Source organism: Apium graveolens, chromosome 4, assembly GCF_009905375.1.
Source record: "Apium graveolens cultivar Ventura chromosome 4, ASM990537v1, whole genome shotgun sequence".
Classification (NCBI taxonomy): Eukaryota; Viridiplantae; Streptophyta; class Magnoliopsida; order Apiales; family Apiaceae; genus Apium; species Apium graveolens.
This window is the reverse complement of record NC_133650.1, coordinates 315,869,206-315,883,763: the sequence shown is the minus strand read 5'-3', so window position 1 is coordinate 315,883,763 and position 14,558 is coordinate 315,869,206. Positions and strand designations below refer to the sequence as shown.

Here is a 14,558-nt window from a genome sequence, read left to right as displayed (position 1 = left end):
CAGTAGAGCACGTTCAATCTCTTATTTGAATGCGGAGCTTGAATGCGGAGGTACCTCCACGGTTGACGAAATCGTTTGGGTTGTCCCCGTGGGTGTTCCTCCTTCAAGGACGCTGCTTGTTATCCGTGTTCTCGCAATGGTTGTTGTTGTGCTGTCCCACAGACGGCGCCAAATATTATGGATCAAAAACTAAAGTATAATAATTGCTGTATTTATTACTAAGGAACGTGAGCTTCGAGGCTCGATTTGACTGCTCTTGTGTTTCGTGACTCAATCTGCCTTAGTACCTTACTGATTGCCAAAGATCAAATCAAAAAAACGTAGTTCTGATTTTTGGGGTGAGGCCCCTTATATAGATGTTGGGAGTCCTTGAATTAGACTTGGGTTAGGAGACTTGGTGGGCAAGTCTCAGAATTAGAATGGACTTTGGAGTTTTAGAAAGTAGGAAACTGATTCCATATCCTATCAGGTCCCTTGGGGGCTAATTTTCAAGGATTTATATCCTCATTGGGACTCATCTTGACAGCTGATTTATCCCTTATTAATTAATTTCATAATTAATTAATATTCAGGGTTTTGGGCCCTTTCTAATTGGGCTTCGTTATTGGACCGTATCTGGTCTAATTAATTTTAACACCAATTATATTCCTAGGCTATTTTTGGCCCCTATCAAGGGTCTTGGGCCTCCTCTAATGTGCTTAACTGTCAAGCCAATGTTAATACAATTAGTGATATTAATTACGTAATAAGAGTTTATTTTATTCCCTATCAATATACATATTATTTCAGAGACAAAACTGTTACATCGTTGAGTTAGTCTTTACCTTTTGAGATAGATAGCGCATGCGATAAATTTTAAAATTTCATTTTTCTGGTCATAAAATTAAGTGATCAGTTTGAAACCGCTTGGAGTTCGGTGACCAACATGATAAATGATATACTAGCCCTACTTAGTGACTCACTAGATTATTAACCCGATTTGAGAGTGATCTCTAGTATCACGATATTTACGGTTGAATTCTCAATTCTGTATACAAAATTCGGTATTATATATTAACTTTTTTTAATTGATGTTCGTGTAAATTTTGATTATAATTCTTAAAAGTTACAATGTCATTCAAAGTTGTTCGAATATAATTGAAAGAAAAAACCGAAAGGTTTTCTAAAAAATACAACTTTTAGACAATAGTTTTTCCAAAAATATAATAAAATAATTTTCAAAAACATAATTTTTAAAAATTTCATTTTCAAAAATATGATTTATAAGTTTTGCAATGTAAATTTGCAACTTCAATTTTATTTTCTTCAAAGTTAATTTTAGATTTGAATTGGATTTCAAATATAAAATCAACTTATACAACATAAATCAAATTTATTTAACAAAAAATATAAAATAAAATGTCGATAAAACTGGATGTTAAAGGCTGAAAATTATATTTTAAAAATAATTATACTTAAAATAAGGTATTTTTGGAAAATGTTTAAAAATGACTCCATTTTCTAATTAAATTTTAAAATATTGTTATTGTGGTTACTCCCCTAAAATATTTATAGGCCAAGTAGATTACTAGATTAAGTTGAAAAATCTGACGACGCGTTTGCGTTTATGCCTCGTTTAGATATGCTGGATTTCCGGGTTAAAAACATGTTAGGATAATAAAAAGTGAAAAGTACGAGTGTGCATGTCGGTTTGTGCTCATTTTTCCGAAATAATGTTTTTGGTTCGGTTAACCGTTTATTGGTTCATGTTTTTTTTAAAAAATTTTCTACCTAATTTTAATATGTTTACAAATTTAATAGTTATTAGCTTGAAAATAATAGCATAAAAGAAAATATAATTTAAAATTCATTATAATAACACAATTTATATTTACAAAATGAGCTTATAATCAAATTTAAATTTTTAAAAAAACTATAGAAGACTGGTGGTGTTACTGTAAAAGGGGTAGGGATTGACACTAAAGTGATAAAGTATTAAGAATTCTACACACGAGCTTCTATTTAAAGATCAATTTGTGTTCATCTATTATTTATATTAAATAATAATTGGAGTTCAACGAACAAATTTAATTATGAATACTCTAATATATTTTATAAAATATTTATTTCAATTATTAATAATCATTTATTACTTCATAATTAATAATTATATTTATATCTACCTCATTATTATATAACATAATTTACTCTTTTAATTTTATTAATATTTATTAATACTTACATTATTATCTATGTCATATTTATTTCATCTGATCACTAATTTATAACATAATTTATATATAATTAAATCATTGTTAATTTCATTAATATTTATTAATACTTACATTATTATCTATGTCATATTTATTTCATCTTATAACTCATTTATAAGAATTTATTATTTGGTATGTATTTAACATGCATATTTATCTATAGCTCATTATCATTATCATATAGTGATTGTGTATATATGCATGTGTACATACATTAATACATACATATTAACATATATACTAATACTATTATTGAATAGTTTCATTATTATAATAGCTTTTACAAGTATGTTCGTACTCAATTTGCTGCTGCTATTAACTCTATTCGTTCAGATAATGCACCTGAATTTGCAGATGTTACTTGCACTCAATTTTACAAAACTTATGGAATTATTCATCAAAAATCTTGTGTAAATCGACCCTAGCAAAATGCCAAGGTTGAGAGAAAGCACATGCAAATTCTAGAGATTGCAAGATGTTTGAAATTTCAATGTGGACTTTCTTTGTCCTACTGGGGAGAGTTTGTGATGACTGCCACTTACCTAATAAACAGACTACCCACACAAGCCTTAAATAACAAAATCCCATATGAAATACTTCACAAAGAGCCTACGTCATTTAACAATTTGAGAGCCTTTGGTTGTTTGATACTTGCGTCTAACCCAAGCCAAACTCATGATAAATTTGAACCGAGATCAGTACCTTGTGTGATAATTGGATACCCTCCTAACCCGAAAGGCTACAAATTACTGAACTTGACAAATATGCAGATGTTTGTTACTCGAGATGCCATATTTCACGAGACTGTGTTTCCCTTAAATCCTACCTCACCCCAAACATATGTTCACCCTGTTCCTTGTATAATGCCACAACTGCCTAAATTGAAAGATACTAGTGATGATGACATATTTTCACTGAGACAGATGAAGCACCAGATATGTCTGACAATGAGGAAACATCTCAGGACTCCCCAGTGTTAAGAAGATCTACGAGAGTCACAAAAACACCTGCTTGGTTGGAAAACTTTGTTCATACAGCACTACCAAATGCCAACATGTATGTTGCTGATCAAGTTGTCAATCCTCAATTCAATTATTTCTTGGCATCTCTATCCAACAACAATGATCCTGTAACATTCAATTAAGCAGTGCAAGAAGCACATTAGGTAGACGCTATGAACAGAGAGTTGTCAGCTCAGGAGGACAATGGAACGTGGGAAGTCACTACACTACCACCAAACAAGAAAGCCATTGGGTGCAAATGGTTGTTCAAAACTAAATTTAATCCAGACGGGACAGTTGAGAGGCATAGAGCTCGATGAACATTCAATTAAGCTTACTACAGTTAGAACATTACTAGATATGGCTGCAATGAACGACTGGATTGCTATTCAGATGGACGTCACAAATGCTTTTCTACACTGACCTTCTTGAGACTGTGTATATGAAATGTCCTATACATCAAGCTTCTACACCATAAAAACTGGTGTGCAAGCTTGTAAAATCTTTGTACGGTTTGAAGCAAAGTCCCCTACTCTGGTTCAATAAACTCTCACAAAATCTGATCACGCTAGGTTACTTGCAATCAAAGACTGATTACAGTCTCTTCACAAACAGGAAGGAATTAAAAATCACCCTTGTGCTAGTATATGTAGACAATCTACTCATTTCTGGAAATTCCAATGAGGAAATCAACTCTCTCAAAGCTCTGTTGTCAAAGTCATTTCACATGAAGGATCTGGGAAAAAGCTTCATCTTTTGTTGACAAAAAGAAAACCCACATCATACGACTGAAATCATCGACTAAAAGTAAGAAGTACCTCTTTCCGGATGGGGTCGGTGGAGAGATTGGTCCGCATAAGTCACCGTGGACCAGCTCTATCCCTTTGCTAGATGCATAGCTTGACTGAGAGGGAAACGGAGTCCGTGTTTGCTTCGCCATGAGACATCCCTTGCATACTTCAGTAGGTTGAAGCAATCTGGGTAAACCTACAACCATATCATTTTCCTTCATGATGGACATTGCGTTAAAATTGACGTGGCCTAGGCGACAGTGCCATAGCCATGACTCTTCTTCCATCTTTGTATTCTATGTAAATAAGCAGGCACCTGGTGACTCTTCCAGCATAATTTTATACAGCCGATTCACAGACCTCTTAACTTTCATCAACGCCCTCCCATCTTTCTCATAAACCCACAATAGATCACCATGCATTACCACCTTGTTACCTTCTTCCGACATCTGTCCAAGACTTATAATATTGTTGCACAGGCATGGAATATAGAATACATTAGCAAATATTCTTTCTTCTCCATTTTTACACTTAAAAGTGATTGACCCTTTCCCTTTTATATTCACGGTTGACCCGTCTCCAAACTTTACCTCACCTGTTATTCCTTCATCCAGCGTCGAGAATTTTGTTTTTCTCCGGTCATATGATTACTAGCTCCATTGTCCAAGTACCATACTTGTGACGTTCTCTTCGCTATTGGGTTTGTCTCCAATCTCGGGATTACTTTCTCCTCGTTCAGCAACACCATTTGTGTCTTACTTTCATCTAGCTCAGACAGCAATAATGCAGGCTCGTCATCTTTGATTTCCACCAGATTTGCTTCAGACTTTTGATTTCTTTCTCGACGAGGCCTCCTGCAATCTGCAGCATAATGCCCCAGCATATTACAATTGAAACACCTCACAGTGCTTTTGTCTCGACTCATGCCTTTGAAACCACGACCACCTCGCCAATTGTTAGTCCCATCAGTGTTGCCTGTACGTTTTAGCCAGTCCTCCCATGTGAGTAAAAGTTTAGTGTCATTTTTCTCACGCCTGGACCACTCCTCCTCTGTCAACAACAACTTACTCCCTGCTGTCTCATTCTGCCCTTTCAATCTTTCCTCATGAGCTTGAAGCGAACCAACGGTCTCTTCAACTGTCATTTTCTCTAAATCTCCAAACTGCTCGATTGTTGAAGCTATTTGGAGAAATCTGGACGGAACCGCTCGAAGCAATTTCTTAACAACATATGATTCGTGCATTTCCTCTCCTAAAGCTCGAATGGTAGACACCAGACCATTGAGCTTCATATAAAAGTCATCAAGTTGCTCACCATCATTCATCCGTAAAGTCTCGAACTCCGCCTTAAGTGTCTGCACTCTGGCCTTCTTTACACGATCAGCTCCCTGGCACATGACTTTAATGGCTTCCCACCCCTCTTTGGCTGTTTTCTTTTCAGGATGGATAATAACATGTCTTCAGGTATGCCCTGATAAATCATGGCCAAGGCAATCTTGTCACTCTTCTCATCTTTGGGGTCAGGCGCTTCTATCGCATTCCATACTCCCTGGGCCTGCATAAACACTCTCATTTTTAAAGCCCACGCCGTGTAATTTCCCTTGGCCAACATTGGGTAAGTTAGCCCAAACGATCCACCTTTGTTTTTCCCGTTATCCATCTTACAGTGCTGTCTCGAGAGTACTCTGAATATATGAGCTCTGATACCAAATGTAAAAACAGAACTATATATTTGAACTCTTTAACACAAGTAGATAAATCTGAAGAGCTTAATACGATACTTAGCTTCTTATTCAGCCAAAGAGATTACAAGAAGTACTTAAATAGAAACAAGAGTTGCTGGTTCCTAGAAAATAGCGACTACATTCCTACTCCTCATCTACTACTCCACGATCCTATAAACAGAAACAAACACCTAACTAAGCCTTAGCTGCAGTCCTAACTTAACAGCTGATTTATTTAAATACAAACTTCAAAATACGAAAACCAAATTTAAATTAAAACCAACAAATAGTTATTGTTATGTTTAATACAAAGTTTTATTGTTATTATTTTGTTTATGCCGGCATACCAGGTGTAACGACTGACAAACTATATATATTGATAAGAAGATACAAATTGACTTACAGATAGACTGGAAAATTGGAAAGAGGATGCATTCTGCTGAATAAGAGCTTTAATCACCTCTGCGATAAATTGAAAAATCACAAATTAAATCGGCAGGACAAGTTGAGTATGTGAGGATGATCCAATACATATATGAATATGATATACAAAAACGAAAAAGTAAGTTTCAAAGAAAAATTAAAAGAATGATCAGAAAGGTAGAACTGTAGGTTTCGAAAGAGGTAAGCGTGATCGCAGTCTCCTGAGATGAACCTTTCTAGAGAATAACATTCAAATAATGAAACATAGACTTAGTTTTAGGCATTTGTACGCAGAGTTAGTCAACTAATAAATTTGGTTGACAAGACTATTATGTTCTTGATTTTCTACTACTAACTACTAATAATCCTCTTACTTCTCAGTATAGTACATTTTGTTTAATTATTAATGTGAATCTTAAGTACATGAACTTGAAGATCATAATTCTTTAATAATATTTACCAGCACTATAACAGCAAGCTCAACTATTGTTTCTTCTTAATAATTTCCTGCTGTATTTGTGTTGTTTTTACAAACATTCTCATGATCACCTATATTGCCGATGCTGATTTTCAAGCTTCTGATTTAAACTCTGATTCATAGTTCTTCTTCAGCTGATTCATCTTTAATAAAAAATATTGTGCGTGTCACTTCCTCAGATATCTGCTATCTCTAGACTTCTTTTTATGCTAGGTTTCCAACTGACTCGAAGCTTAGATTATTAGGGAAAATTATACGCAGTAAGGGGGTAGAGGTCATGGATAGGCAACAAGATGCTTTAAAATCTAATGGAGCTTCCACACAATAAGGCAGTTAATGGCAAAAATGGATATATAAGATCATTATCAAATGCACTACCTAATAAGGATAGGTGTTCATCATGATTAAGGAAAGATCTTCTATAGCTACACCTAAAGTGTGTTCAACAAATGCATTTCTTGATGGTGATTTACTTGATGAGGTTTACATGTTTTTTCCTCTAGGTCACGTTAAACCCTTTAATGAATAATTACGCTGATCTTTTACCCAAACTACAGAAACCTTATAAGAATATAAGTAAGAGCTCGGCAATGGTTTTCTGAATAACAAGTAGTAGTTTTATTATCTAGAATTTTACAATCTCTAGCCAGTATTCTGCTTCTAATATTCAGCAAGGGATCTTGTTTTGCTGCTATTGTGATAAAAACAGATGAGGTTAGCCTTGCAAGAACTGATTTGCAGACATTAGTTTGGTATAGAAATACTAGATACAGAGTTCTGCATCAAAATTGGTATGTACCTGTTCCTTTAACAGTCTGCTTGAGATATGTCAATTTAAAATCTTATCAATACCCTAAGCAGGGGGGGCAAGAAAATATTTTCTATTAGTCGTAACAGATTAAATTGCATGCGCCTTAGATAGTAACACAAGTTCTTTCGAATATATAGATAGATGCAACTAACCATAAGTCATTAGAACATTTTCTATTCATATATTCTATTTTTTTCTAATAGTATCAATTTTCCATGAATATGTTATATGCATCCTCATTGACAATACGCAAGTAACCCGAGGATCAAAAAATTAAAAGTTACAAAGAGCATGTGCACCTTGTAATACGTAGTTAAGACCGTTTAAGGAGGATGTATCTGCAACTTCAGCTATATGGTTAAGCTTCCTTTGCAATACTCTTCTTTGTCTGAAACTCCAACCTGATCAGCAAAGCACATAGAAAAACAAGCATACATATCATTATCAAATATTTTACAAGCTATCCCTCTCCAGGATTAAAAGCAATCATAATTATTATTTTATCAGCAAAGCACATAGAAAAGCAAGCATACATAATTATTAAATATTTTACAAACTATCTTCTCCAAGATTAGTCAAGGTGCGCGTAAACTAGAACTAGTGTCCCTGGGACACCCACCTGCTTACTAAAAAAAATGTTCAAACTAGATTTGCATTTGACCTGGAAACAACAGAACAAAGTTCCTATAGTGTGGACAGGTGGCGCATCATCGTCCCAGGCATCAACAACCATTGCTACCATTGCACCAACAGCATAAATGTACACTATCCACGGATTATAATTCTTTCTAATACAGTGAAAATGGCAAGACTAGTGGCAATTGCAAGTACAAGTGTTGTCTTTGGCTTCTTCTTCGTTGTCTTTTTCCTTCATGTTGGCTTCATCTTCTTTTTCGTACTTAATGTTGCAATTGCATTGTGTGCAATTAGAATCACAAGTACATTTAAATATTATGTGCCTTGATTCGGGATAACAGATGTTAATTTTTTCTTAAGTCGGCCTTGATTAAAATAAATATATATTAGGTTCTATGGAGTCCAGTGTTTCATTGGAGTCCTTGGAGTCCTTGTGCAACTAAAATGTAGCTTAAATTGTTGCAAAACATATCATTTTTCCAATGATATTTTACAAATATCACAATTTTATTGAAAATCTTGCAGATTGCACATATTTTACAAGTCTAACGTAGCAAAATATATTTATACAAAACAAGTTTACTTTGCACAAAATAAATGTTCATGTTCCAGAATGTTTTGCAAGATAACAGGTTTTAGATAATATTTTATTTGCACAACATGGACTTTATAAGGTGAACTCCATGCAACTTTACTCTATAAGTGACTCATAATTTAACAATATTCCGTCACTAGTCAACTGTTTTTTATTTTAAAGCATTTTTAATCACATATTAAAAGATAGATGCACTCGTATATAACTAGTACAATTCTTGTTTGTTAAAATGATTATTATTTTATTATTTTTATTTTAAATATATATATTGTAGACATAGATGAAATATAATTATATGAATCCATTATATTAACGAAATTCAAGTAATTATATTTAATTTATTTTATTAAATAAAAAAAAATCATAAAGAAGCTCTCTTTTCTTCTTTTTTTTTTAAAAAAAAATATTTTAAATATTCCCAATCTCATTGATTAATTTATAAAATTCATACAAGATTGTGTAGTTAAATCGATTAAATTTTGATCACTGGGAGGATAGTAGTTTTAAAATTATCAAAGATTAATTTTTTAATTTCCAATCAAAAATCAACCAGAAATAGATTTATTTTATTTTATTATATATAATTACAAATTTTAATTTCCAAAATTAAATCAAAGTTGCACAATTTTTTAATTTAAAAAATCATTGAACTTTAATTAAAGAGTTTAGAGTAATTTTACAGTAGGAATCATAATAAAATCACACTTATCAAAAATTATTTTAAAGTAAAATTAAATTTAAAATTATTTTTTTTCCAAATTTTAATTGTTAAACTTTTTAGAATCCCATACAGTCTATCCAAGGTGAATTCCTTGTAATCTTGAGAGTTTCTTAGTAAGATTGACATACATTTCCATTTCTTTGGTACAGATCTGAGGAATTTGAGTTTGAGTCCTTTGTTTAATGGACTCTTCCATGCAACTTTAGAGCATTCAGCAGTTTTTGAAATCTACTGAAAATGTTAGTGAGTGACTCACTTTCTTCACTATGAAAATGCTCATATTGCTGAATTAACAGTTGCATTTTATTTTTCCTTACTTGCTCAGTTCTATCACATATGACCTGAATAGTATCCGAGACCTCTGTAGCAGTTTTGCAGTTTATGATGTTGTCAAACATGTCACCATCAACACCATTAAATAAAATATTCATGACCTTCTTATCCTTATGAACTTGTTTAATATCTGGATCAGACCATTCTGCTCTAGGCTTTGGGATGGATGGCTTATTTACTATAGTAGCTATCATAGGGACATGTGGGCCTTTCTCAATGCAGTCCACATATTCTTAATCTTGAGAGAGTAGATGCAGATGCATCTTCACCTTCTAATGGTGATAGGTGTCTTTATCCAGAAATGGAATTTTTACTCCAACATCCTTTCTGCTCATCTTGTTAGTTGTTGTGATCTTTAAACTCTTTGTTCTTCAAGAGCTTACTCTGATACCAATTGTTATTCCCTAACAATCTAGCAAAGAATTAGAGAAAGGGGGGTTGAATGTAATTCTGGCTACTTTTTCAATTTTAAGAACAGTTTTACTGTGAATATATAAATGTGTTTGATTTGGCTATGGTGCGGAATGAAAGTATGGATGAAATCAAAACACAAAGTAATTAAATACTTTCAAAACTTTCTGGTGGATTGAAATTTTCCACCAGAGATATATATTAATATGAGAACTATGTGATGCAATGTTTACACACAGCTGCTTACAAGTTGAACTTACAAAGAACAGAGAAATTCTTTACAGATGTAGCTTTATCTATTTCTCTGGTAATTGCTTAATAACTTGGATACAATTTAACTTGCTACACTTGGTTATATATCACTAAGATATATGACAAAAAGATAAAAAAATAAGACAAAATGTCCCTAGTCTAATTTCATGCTACTTTATTTCTCCATCCAACATCTTTGAATAACTTCAGTTTAGCATGAAAATAGAAATGCTTCTTTATTCTCTAAAACCTGTAAATAGGCTGCAGAAATGTGCTACTAATCTTATTGTAACATAAGTTACCCTTTCAACGGATGTTAAAGTGATCATCCGATGAAGGTTACAAATTCACTGAATTAAATCTACTAAGTGTTTTGTTCAACATATCATCAAGTGCACTACATATTTCTAACAATCTCCCCCAATTTATGTCTACTGGAATTGTAGCCATAAATTAAGAGAAACTTGATAATAACAAAACACCCTATGAATACAGACAGATTTCTAGTAGATAAAATTAACAAGTGCTGCAATTTTTTGATAAACACAGAGAAGAAGGTTTGTAGAAAATCTCACAGGTCATTTTCAAGGTGCTCCTCTAGATTTAGCAAATTTAGCTTATTTCCTTGATTGTCTGAACTTCTTTCTCAATTTCACATTATTTTCTTCAATCTGGTGTTGGAGTTGCCTGTAGAATTCAAATTCATCCTCATTTGACTGATCCAACTTTTCTTGTATCTCCTTGAGAGTTTCATTGCTAGAATGTTTTAGTTGATCTTCAAATTTGAAGAATCTTCTGATGTATTTTTCATCCTTGAACTCCATTATCCAATATGGCCTCAAATGCACCCTATCTCCAGTAAAAGGAATGGTTAATACTCTTTGTAGTGCATTTGGATTTCTTCTGTTGTTCATTATCTCCTCAATTTTGTTCAGTACCATTTTCTTGGCAACAATGTTAAATCCAAAATTCTTCTTTACTGAGGAGAAAATCTTCACCAAAACAGAATAACCTTCATTGAGAATTCTGTGAAGTGGCCAAGTCATCTCTCTTCCACCCTTGTACCTAAAGACTAATCTTTCTGGAAGATGTTTGTAAGCATCAATAACTCTAACTTTTTCTAGCTCATCCAGATAAAGATTTATGTCTGAGAATTCTTTAATGTCACAAATGAAGAGTTGATCTCCCTTGTTGACAATGGGTTTGGGTTTGGTCACTGACTTGAATTGAAGTTTGACAGACTTGACCATCTTGACTGCTCTTTTCTTTGTCTTTCTTGGTTTGACATAGATTGGAATGTTTAAATCAGGAAGAGGCAGGCTGTCCCAATTATAAGGAAATCTGAGGAGAAAGGAAACACACAAAGTCTATTAACAAAGTTGCATTATAGTGATGTACAGATGCTAGATGAAGCAATTATTTTATTACAGTCCGTAATTCAAGATAAAAAGAATATTCCAGTACGCTTTGTGGTATATATTCAATATGCATATTCATTCTTATATTGGTTAATTGGTTATTTTTTATTTTTAATATCATGGTCGTATCTATATAATCTGGCTTTTTACTTTTCATGTCATTTATACTAGTTGATTTTTACCTACTACTATTGAAGGAAATAATGGAAACTAAACATAGTCTCTAGTCGTTAGTCCACCTTTTGAAGAAATCTATCTATTAATAAAATTAGATGTTGAAGAAATCTATCAAATTGTTGAATTGGGGTTGCCGGAAAGTGCCCGGAATCCGGCTAGATTTTTTTAAACCTGGAAATACAAACTTACGACGGTTGTTCATCACATATTTCGTCGTAAATAGGCCCTAATTCCTAAAATATGACGTTTTTTCTGTCAGAAATTTGTAACTTACGACGCATTTTTCTGTCATAATTATGTTTTATCTTATTAAAAGTGGGTTCATAAAGTAATATCCGACATTTTTTTCCGTCGTAAGTACATAACTTACGACGTTATTTTTCGTCGTATTGATTATGTGGGCCCCTACTTCCTAACTTGCGACGCGATTTTATCTTGTGACAAAAAACGAACTTACTACTCGACCAAAAATGACGATTTTTCCTTTATAAATGGCTCAATTATGACGATTTCAGTTCAAAAAAACCGTCGTAAATGGCCAGATTTGTTATGTATCAGGTACAAGCTTTTAGATATTCTTTAAAACTTGGATATTGTGTCATTCTATTGTGTAAAATATGTACATCTTAAATGCCTTTGATGTGGTGTTACATAGTACCAAGTTTTGTGGTTTTCATTTATAGACGCTGGCCACGGTTTAGTTGGGATACACCAAATATAGAGATGCTGGTTGATTTTTTGAATTATTATCAGAACTGGGATCCTTCCTACACAAGGCAGAGGATATTGCATAGCTGCTACACATGTTTCGTCCCAAACGACGTACCAGCTTAAAAATTTGGATTCTTAGTTTTCTTACAACTTGTATTATATGTCCTACGCTAGAGTGTACTGATGATGATAGATGTATTGGTTGAATGATAATTAGTTGAATGTATTTTCTAAATTGTGCAATGGACATATATTTTATGACTCCAAGGTTTTTAATTTTGTTAATGCATCAATTTTCTTGTAACAAAATGGATGTCTAATAATTCAATATACATCATTTTTACTGTGAAAAAGCTTATATAAAAGAATAAAATATACATCACTTTTGTTGTGTTAAAAATGATGTCAAAAAGTACAATATACATTAGTTTCTCTGTGTTGAAATCGAAGTCTAAAAATTGATAGACATCACTGTTTTGAAGGAAATATATGTCTAATGGGCTGAAAGACATCGGTGTATGGCCGATGTCTACAATAGACATCACCGACATCAATATCTGTTGCAAAACAACATAGACATCGCCGAAAATCGATGTCTATGGACATTTTTCTTGTAGTATATTGATTCATAGCAATTTTTATGATCTTGTACATTATATCATAAAGGGGAGATGATGGGATGAGATTATCATTAAAGATACATCTTATAAAGCACATTCCTATGATGGGGGTAAGTGGTGTAGGAAATGTAACAGTACACTGGAATAGTGGACAATGTGCCACGGAGAAATTCATGTTTAATTGCTACTTGCAATATTATGATCAAACAACATTTCTTTCATGCTACTTTTATAGGCCAATTTTTTTGCTTTTCTTTAACTCACTACTAGCTCGATTTTACTTTTTTTTAGCGGAATTTGATTTTAGTTTAATGTTTTCTCAATGGATCAATGAAGTATTTCTAAAAAAATTGCATGCAAGTTGTCAATGAAATGAAGGAATTAAGAATTCTAAGACTTTTGAATAAAGAACTTACATATCTTAAAACAATCCAAAAAATTCAAAAAATACAGTGACCACTTTTTATTTGGGGGATTGAAGTTGGTAAATAAGCTCACTTTCATAATTTTATTCTTTTGATAACTTAATTAAATATTTACCTTTGATTTTTCAATAATAAATTGTTGACTTTGTTTTATTATTGGTAATCTTGTAATTTAAATGTGAATTGGAGTTTAAATTTTACATCATTTCTCTCTTGAAAAAAAAGACTTTTTGAGAAAAAAACTCGTACCTTCACCTACTAAATTAAATATTATTTACTTGAAAATAGTTAATTTTTTGAAACACGTAAATTTATGATGATATATAGAGGGTGTGCATATTGTGTATTGAGATTGCTAAATTTGATCTTTAAGGAAGAAATAAAAATGATAGAATAAATGATAAATTTGCTTCACACATATCATTTTTTGGAATAACAATTCAATTAAAATAATAATTGACAAAATATATTTAATATTATCAAGTATTACAAAATATTGTAGAATATTATTAAAACTACAATGATATATGTTGAAAAAAAAATAATGTATATATTACTGAAATATATATTGATAACGGCTATATTGGTAACGGCTATATTGATAACCGCTAAACCCTAGAAAACTCGCTCCTAGAAAACTCAGCCCCTAGAGCCCCTAGAAAACTCTGCCCTGTATTGTATTATAAATCCCTTTTCACAAGCCCTCTCCCTCAACATCTTCAATTACAAAAATCCCCAATTACAAAACACAAGCTCAGACATTTTACAACAGATCTGAAG

The 14,558-nt window shown here is 32.6% G+C and overlaps 1 pseudogene; it reads right to left on the bottom strand.

The window, feature by feature from the left end:
- LOC141720281 (sorting nexin 2B-like) overlaps nt 1–4,493 on the bottom strand; it is a 13,551-nt pseudogene extending 9,058 nt beyond the window's left edge.
- Nucleotides 4,494–14,558: the final 10,065 nt, after the last annotated feature.